This window comes from Microtus ochrogaster, unplaced genomic scaffold, assembly GCF_000317375.1.
Source record: "Microtus ochrogaster isolate Prairie Vole_2 unplaced genomic scaffold, MicOch1.0 UNK30, whole genome shotgun sequence".
NCBI lineage: Eukaryota > Metazoa > Chordata > Mammalia > Rodentia > Cricetidae > Microtus > Microtus ochrogaster.
Genome location: NW_004949128.1, coordinates 197,059 through 206,673, shown reverse-complemented (window position 1 = coordinate 206,673; position 9,615 = coordinate 197,059).

Genomic DNA, 9,615 nt, shown 5'->3' with positions numbered 1-9,615 from the left:
CTCTTCAAGCTGATGAGGGAGAGGGACTTAATCGGGGGAGGGGGAGGGAAATGGGAGGCGGTGGCGGGGAGGAGGCAGAAATCCTCAATAAATAAATAAATTAAAAAAAAAAAAAAGAATCAAGTCCCTTCTGGTCCTGGGGAATAATGCACAGGATATCCCAGGAGAGTTCCAGCGAAGATCCAATAATGATGGTGTTTAAGAAACCGGAGGCCTTGAACCAGACCAGTGACTCATTGCAGCAAACATTTGCTAATAAAGCTGATTGGACAAAAGGATGTACTATATGACACACCAAGATTCCCAGTGCCACCAGGATGAATGCAGAGGTGTGTTTGAGAGGCAGGAAAGAGAGATGTGAAGAGGCGTTTTGTTTTTGTTTGTTTGTTTGTTTTGTTTTGGTCTGATTTTTTAAATATTTAATTTGGGGGGGGGGCTGCATGGATGAGGGGAGATTATGGGTGACCGGGAGTTGAGCAGAATTGGGGTGCAAGATGTGAAACCCTCAAAGAATCAATAAAGAAGTTAAATTATAAAAATAAAAAAAGGAGTAAGGTCTCTGTCCTAGTTAGAGTTATTGTTGCTGTGATGAAACACCATCACCAAAGCAATTTGGGGAGGAAAGGGTTCGTTTAGGATACACTGGCACGGCAGGAACTCAAATAGGCCAGGAACCTGGAGGTAGAAGCTGATGCACCAACCACAGATGGGAGCCGCTTACTGACTGAGTCCTCATGGCTTGCTCAGCCTGCTTTCTTATACCACCCAGGACCACCAGCCTAGGCATGGGCCCCACCCACAAGGAGCTGGGTCTCCCACAGCAGTCACTAATTAGAAAACGCCCTGCAGGCTTGCCTACTGCCCAATCTTCTGTAGGTTTTTTCTTAATTGAGTCTCCCTCCTCTCTGATGACTTTGGCTTGTGTCAAGTTGACATAAAACTGGCCAACACAGTCCATAAAGGGAAGGAAATTTGAGAAATTGAGAAGAAAATTTCTGATGACATTTTTGAGTGTCATGACTGGACCAGAGACAGCTCTGGAGTCCTCTAAGCCCCAGGAGAACAAGAACTTTGTTTAATTTTTAGGGGGAAGGTATTTTTTTTTTTGAGGCAGAGTTTCACTACATAGTACAGGCTGTCGACAAACTCAAAACAGGTCTCACTCAGTCCTCACCACCAGTGCTGGGATTATACCTTAAAAAGTCCTGTTTACTTTCGAGACTCGTCCTTCATGCTGAGCAAGTTGCTGGCACACACAAAGCAATTAGTAAACATTTACCAGATGAATAAGACCAAACATGTGCAGTAGGATCCTACTGCACATACTGGCTTTGTAAGAGCCTAGGCAGTTTTGATGCTCAACTTACTAGACCTGGATGGAGGTGGGGGTTCCTTGGACTTCCTACAGGGCAGGGAACCCTGATTGCTCTTCAGGCTGAGGAGGGAGGAGGACTTGATTGGGGGAGGGGGAGGGAAATGGGGGGCGGTGGCAGGGAAGAGATGGAAATCTTTAATAAATAAATTAATTAATTAAGAAAATAAAAATAAAAACTATTCACTTAAAAAAAAGACCAAACATGTGTTTTTCTATGTAACAGTTGGTTTTTTGAATTCTTAATTCATTGGGGCTATACATTATATGTAAAATAATATATTTTTTTTCAGTCGGGCAGTCGTAGCACAGGCCTTTAATCCCAGTACTCGGAAGGCAGAGACAGGCGGATCTCTGTGAGTTCGAAGCCAGCTTGGTCCAAAGAGTGAATTCCAGGATAGGCTCCAAAGCTACAGAGAAATCCTGTCTTGACAGCCAAAAAACAAACAAGCAACAATAAAAAAAAGCTTGTATTTTCCCAATAACTATTCTTTCCTCTTCTCATTTCTTGGTAGTTAACGACTAGTTTAAACAAGCTTGAACAGGGCCCAAAAGACAGCAGGTAAATGTACACCTGCCGCCAAGCTGAGGATCTGAGTTCAGTCCCTGGACTGCATGGTAGACAAGAACTTACTCGTGTGAGCAGCCCTGTCACCTCCACACTCACCCCTACCTGGAAAGTCAATAAAAATGTGCTTTCAAAAGCAAAATAAAAGAATTTTGACCAGATTAAAGATGGCGTGTACAAAGTAACAGTAGGTTCTTTTCCTCCCTCCCTCCCTCCCTCCCTCCCTTCCTTCCTTCCTTCCTTCCTTCCTTCCTTCCTTCCTTCCTTTTTTTCCTTTCCCTTTTTGGGTGTGGGGTTGGGGAAGACTCTTTCTGTGTAGTAGTCCTGACTATTCCGGAGGCCTGTCACGGAGATCTTTCTGCCTCTGCCTCCCGAGTGCTGGAATGAAGGGTGTGTGCCACCAAGTCCGACTGCCAGTGGATTCTTAAGGTCTCTGAATTTAGAAACAGACTACTTTATTTTTTCAACTTTGAGCCTTTGGCATGCCTTCCGAATATTAGGAAAACTGATTTGAATCCCATTTCTTAGGTTTTAGGGAATCAAAAGCAGTTGATACAGTGAACGGAAGAGAGACTCTGGCTGTAATTCAGGACATGTAGGTGCGGGTGTGGTCTTCATTGTCAGGCTGGCAGGGTTTACAAGCTTACTTCAAAGACAAACCTTTGGGCTCTGATGCTAGCGTGTTTCCAGAGAGGATGAGTGGAGACGATGTCCTCACTGGGTGGAATTTTTCAAGGAAGCCCTGGTACAAAGAGGGCTGAGAAAACAGCTGTGTGCCAGCCTGCCTTGGCACCTTCCTACATAAGTGCCATCGCCATCATTGCTGTCACCATCTTCCTCTGACATCAGATGCCAGCTTCTATTACCTTCCCATGGGCGTTCAATACCAGTGACATTGCAGGGGGCTTCACTGAGACATTCGGGTTCAAATCTGAACAGCTGCAGGGTTCAGCTTCTTCAACTTGCAGAGGGCCCTTGTTGGACTGACTGCCTCTCTACTGCTGCTGCTGCTACTGCCACCTTACCCTAGCCTGCTCGGCAATCTAATAATGGCCCTTCTATAAATTATACCCCGTCTGTCAGGTTTGCTCCTCTAAAGAACCGAGGCTAATGCAGTTGGATCGAAGAGCATGGGACAGTCCGCAGAGAGATGGCGAGCAGGCTGTAGGAGGGAAACCAGGAGACAAACTGGACTTACAGAGATGAAATATGAGCGGAGGATTTGACGTTGTTGTATCTAATGTTTTAGGAAAATTAATTTGCTGAGGCGTGAGGAGTAGAGGAGAGCAAAGGGAACCTGGAGGCATCTATGCCAGCTGAGAATCTATTTAGATATTTGGGATATGCAGCATTGATTAAAAGGAAGAGTTTGATTAAAACAATAAAAAACAAAAAACATTTCGTTCTCTGTAAAACATTTTGCAGGTCTTAAATCACAGTTTTTAATCTATTTTTAAAGGGCAAGGTGTTGAGATGTTCTGAACAATGAAAATATAATTGGTATGGAGGCAGAGCCATGCTTGAAGAGGTATAAATTATACCATACAGCTAAAAGTTATTTATAGGACTGTGTAATTGAGTGCTTCAGAATTAGTGTGGGCCCTAATTAGATAGCCAGATTGACAGCGGCAGATAGATTTCAATTTAATTTTTTTCAAATGAATAGACCTGGGTTATTGAACAAGCCATTTGAACTCTTCACACCAATCTAAACATGGAACCTGGACCGCCAGTCTAAACGTGAATTCTGTTTCTATGGCACTCTTTGACATGTTGAGAGAGGGGACATTTCCAGTAAAGGATTTTTTTTTTTTTGTGTGTGTGTGTGTGGTTAGTTTGAGAGGATTATGTCACACTTGTAATTCAATAGGATGACCTTTTTAATTGTATCAACAGAAAAAAAAAGGAATTAAAACCAGTGCATTGTGGAGGGTGAAGCGAGCATTAGTTAAGGCTTATTTAGTAAGCGAGGCAATGGTCTGCCCCGCCTAGGGAGTGGTCTTAGATGGTTTCTTTCTGCCAATAGGCAGAGGCAGGTTTTTTTAGAAGTTGTTCATGGTGGTTGGAAGGAGAAATGTCCCCCATAGGCTCAGATATTTGAACACTTGGTGGGTCTGTTTGGAGAGGAGGCACACCCTTGCTGGAGGAAGTACGTTACTGACAGTGTGCTTGCAGAGTTTCTAGAAGCTTGCCAGCAGTGGCGGCACACGCTTTTAATCCCAGCCTTCGGAAGGCAGAGACGGGTGGATCTCTGTGAGTTTGAAGCCAGCCTGGTCTATAGAGCAAGTTCCAGGACAGGCTCCAAAGCTACAGAGAAGCCCTGTCTTGAGAAACAAAACAAAACAACAGTTTATAGCTTCACTTCCAGTTTGCTGTCTGCTTTCTGCTTCTGGTTGGAAATGTGGTTTTTGCCTTCACGTCTGCCACCCGTCACTATGTCTCTCTGCCACAAGGGACTCTTACCCTCTAGGACCATCAGCCAAAATAAACTCTTTCTTCCGTAAGTTGTTTTTGGACACAGTCTTTTATCACAAGAGCAACAAGAACAAAATAGAGCACCTTTATTCCCAATTCAGTCTTTTACAATTAGACCCAAGAATATTATCAAAATATGATTACCCATAAAGCTGAGTTTACTAGAGCAAATGGCAGTGATGCCTAGTATATTCTACTCAGAGACTGCCTTGTGGGAATGGGCCAGAGGCCACCTAGGCTAGCCTTTCCCAGAGCCCTGTTCTTCCTTTTATCTGACTAGCTTGGCTAGCTTATTCTAAGCCTTATTTGCCCACCTCAGTGTTCTTGACCTTGACAATTTAACCCTAACTCTTTAATTATAACATTACCACTGTTGAAATATTAAATTGGGAAGAGAATTCAAAGGCTTTCAGAGGCTAAACTACATTCCATCGTGGGCTCTATGTGAACTTACACCATTTAAGGAAATCTTTTTTCTCCGAGATATTTTGGTTTTGAAGATGACTGCTTGAGAATACATTCTTAGACCAAACACCCAGCAACTCCTGCGTGCTTGGATCTGACTCGTCACAGAAATAATGTGAACATGACCCTCCCTTTAAGCCTTTGTAAGACACAGTTCTGGAAAGGAGGAATTTCAGAATGAGAAGCTGCAGTATGAATCAGAACTTAGTAGAATAGAAAGAAACACCAAATATCTTTACTTTGTAACTAGACATAGGTTCTAGTTTTTAAATCCGGAAAGCAACATTGCCTTTTCCATTTCCGAATTGGATTTTGGCCATGTGTCTCTCCATCTTCCCACTCAACCAGGACTGAGATTTACAAAGATGTCAGCTATTCTCTATTCTTCACCAATAAGAAGAACTCCGTTTTAAATGTTTCTTCAGGACCAAACCCCATGCTCAGCCTTTCCAATGGAGTATCTCTTTACCTCTACTTAAGTATATGTGGTCGCTATGCTCATTTTATAGCTGGGGGAACAGGCGTCCAAAATTCAATGTCATATTCAAGGTTACATAGCAAGTGACAGAGCAAGGATTAGGAAGTCAGGGCTGTAATGTAAATCTTACGTCGTTAGCCAGTGTTTTGATACTGCATGCTGTAATATCACACTCATCTGTGGATTCTTTTCTTTATAAACACTTTCTTTTTATAAATATTTATTTATTTATTTATTTATTTATTTATTTATTTACTTATTATGTGTACAGCATTCCTTCCATGTGTGCCCGCAAGCCAGAAGGGGGCGTCAGGTCTCATTATAAATGGCTGTGAGCCACCATGTGGTTGCTGGGAATTGAACTCAGGACCTCTGGAAAAGCAGTCAGTGCTCTTAACCACCAAGCCATCTCTCCAGCCCCTATAAACACTTTCTTTAAAGAAGGGAATCTCATGTAGCTTAGACTGGCCTCAAGCTCCAAATACAGTGGAAGATAACCCCGAATTCTGATCCCCCTATGGTTTTTTTTTTTGGACACTTTTTGTTGTAGTTGTTCATCAGATAGCATTACCCATAACTCAGTCTGATCTCATATTTGCTATCTAACTGAGGATGACCTTGAACTTCTGATCTTCCCACCCCTACTACTGCATTATGGGATGCAGGCCTATGCTACCATGACCACACTATGCATACTAGGGTTCAAACCCAGGGCCTCTTGCATACTAGGCAATGACTCTACAAACTGAGCTATATCTCTATCCTGAGGCTTACTAGTCTTGAGGCAGGGTGTCATTATATAGCCTAGGCTGGCCTTCAACTCCTAATTCTCTTGTATCCAATGCCCAAATTCTGGGTTTATAGACCTGTGCCACCACATCTTGCTGGTAATTAGTACTTTCTTGAGAGATGAGAGAAGAAAAACTTACCAAACTCATCATATTACCAAACAAAAGATCATTTCCCCTGATAGAAATTTGTTCCAAGTGTGAAGGTGTAAGTCACAAAACAATCCCATACCAGTTTGGAATTATGATTAATAAAAGGATTATTTATTTAAAGGAAAAACTTACAGATCACCATCCTAGACAACAGCCCTCTGTGCGACCAGGAAAGGAGTTTAGTAGCCAGAAGCAGTGTCCAAAGCAAGAGAGAGAGACAGCAGGGCTACCGCTGCTTTTTAAAGAGAAAGAGACCATGCCCAAGTGGGCTGGTATCATAAAGGCTATTGGCTGAAGGAGCAGAAGGAGCTCCCGCAGCACCTCCCCCTTTTGTTTAAGTAAGAGAGTTCCAAACCCAATACAAAACAATATACACTAGGAACAGATATCAAGAATAAGATTAGAATTACAATCAGCATAAACAATATTAAGCGAGGAACATATGCTAAGTGTTTTAATAAACATTCTATCCTAAGGAGTCTAAGTCTTGTATTGGAAATGGCTTGGCTATATCATAAGAGGAAGGTAACTACAACTATCTAATCTTCAACCCTATTGAAGGCCTGAGAAGGGAGATAATATTACTTGAGCAGGCAGGAAGTACAATCAAGTAGCTTCCAAAGCTAGCAATATATGACAAAGACAACTGGCTACCTGGGCAATCACCCAAAGTCTCATTTGCAACATTGAAGCAACCAACTTTGGCTAAGGCCTAGAATAACTGACAGACCATTTTCAAAGGCAAGGGATTTTTCAAAACCATCTTACCCCGACTTGGCAAGATTTGACAGTCCTGTTTATCTATTTTTGGATACTATATCTTTTCAGTGGTTGATGCATTAGCATTTATTTGCCCAAAGGCCAGTTTTTGCCAAGAAGAAAACAGGCTCCAAGTGGAGTGTCTTTGGTGCTCAACATTCTCTCGGAAATAAATCAGTGCTGCCAGGAGCAATCATGTCTCATGTCAACAAAACCCTAAGTTATTTAAATGCCATGTTCCACAGATCCTTGAAGTGGTTGAAGATTATCTATCTATACAGAATATAATCTCTATGTATCTAAAGAACCTGATTAGTCTAACTATAAGTATGACAAACATAGATGACTATTGATTTATAATTCTTAATACCTATCTAACATAAAGACTAAGACAATAAACAATTGTACAATAATTGAGGACAATGACCTCCAAATGTAAACAATGTATAACTATCTTGATCAGAGGTAGAAATGTACACTGCAATATGGTAAATATATATAGCAATACATAAAAATGTTTTAAACAGATAGAAGCATGCATGCATACAATATTCAATATAATTTAACTTATCAATATGCAAGAATCTATAACAATGTAATTGTCTGTAAACAATAACTTACAAATATCAATCTATTATCCTATCTTCCAATTTTTTTCTTTTTTTTTCAAAATGATCCCTGAGCTTATAAAATTCCTCCCCTAACTTTCAACCGTATACCAATTATAATCAATCCCTAAATGATGTCCCTAAGCCTGAGGACAAACTTTGCTGGGACAGAGGACGTTGTCTTCTAGAATTACTTCCAGCTGTCATGGTGGTGAAGCTTTTCTAGGGGATCCTGTAAAAGTACAATGATGGTTAAATTTCAAGATTAATGTCTGGTAAGATTGCAAATAGTCTCTGAGTATTTGTCTGGCCAGAATGTTGTAAAAGATGTGCACCATTTCAGCCTAACAAGTTGTAACCATCTTGTGCAGCTGGTACCCAAAACAGGTCTTGTAGTAGTGCTATTGGTATCATGATGTCGTATCAACCAGGTGGAGTTGTTGTTATGTGGCCCCATCTTCTTCCTGGAAACTTCAAAGATTACTGCAGGAAAATTCATTGTTCATTGTGGAAAACTTAAACATTATTTATATAGATATATACAGACATATATATTCAATGAAAAGTATGATAAAGACAAAAATAGATGTGAAGAAAAGCAAAGATGTTTTCTAAATTCTTTTATTTTTCTGTCCCACATCAAATGGCTCTTGATATGAGATAGAACCTCTGTGTTTTTTCTTATAACAACACGCTTGGATTTAAAGAAGGACAGAGCCACTGTCCAACTCTAAAACCAGCTCTATATATTCATAAACATAGATATATATACATATATATAAATGTATTCATTATATCATTTGTACTTACGAAGCATATTTGATTTTCTTGATGATTCTTATTGGATAGTTATTTTTCTACCTGTCATCATTCAAACATCAGGGGTTTCTTGAATTTTTGAAGATGAGTATTTTCCTGCAAAGACAAGAACAGGACTCTGCCCCATCCTATATACTTTTCTTACCACCTGTATGGTTATCACCATTGTGGATGAGCTGTCATCTCTGTTTCAATAAGTTTCTCCTTTTCAAAGTGAATCTTTATTAATTTTGGTGGTATCCACAATTTTTCTTCTCCTGTGGAAACAAGAGCAAAACCCCTTCCCCAAGCCCTTTGTACATCTGGCTTCCATTGAGAGGTCAGTACATCCTTGAAATAAACCGGTTGATTTAGTTCAGCAGAGTTTTTCATTATCCAAAGTCTTTCTGCTGCTGCTGTTCCTTTCTCATTAGCATTAACAAAATTCAAGGTTAATAAAGTATTATGCAATCTATTTCTGGGGGTATTTTCCATCCCTTTCTGTTTGTTCAGCATATCCTTTATAGTACAATTTGATCTTTCTATAACTGTTTGACCTGTAGGACTGTGTGGTATGCCTGCAACATGCTTAATATTATAATAACCAAAAAACCATTTCATTTCCCTAGAGACATAAGCTGGACCATTATCTGTCTTATTTGTGCAGGTATACCCATGATGGCCATAACTTCCAATAAATGTGTGATTACCGAATCAGCCTTTTCTGGAGCTCAGGGCAGTTGCCCATTGAAAACCTGAATATGTGTCAATGGTGTGGTATACATATTTTAATTTACCAAATTCCTTAAAGTGGAACACATCCATCTGCCATATTTCATTTCTTTGAGTACCCTTTGGGTTACTTCCTGCAGGCAACGGTGTTTGATTATAGAAAGAACGAGTAGGGCATCTCTTTATAATCTCCTTAGCTTGTTGCCCAGCCTCAGAAATAATTTAATGTCTTTACTTAATATAGAGAAATTCAGATTTTACACTTTTAAAAAAATTAACTTTTATTGGTTCTTTTCGATTTTCACTTCGTGCATCCCAATCCTACCCATCTTCTCAGGCCACATCTGACCTCTGCCCTTGCAACCTCCCCCACAAAACAAAATTAATTAATTTATTTATTTATTTATTTATTTATTTAT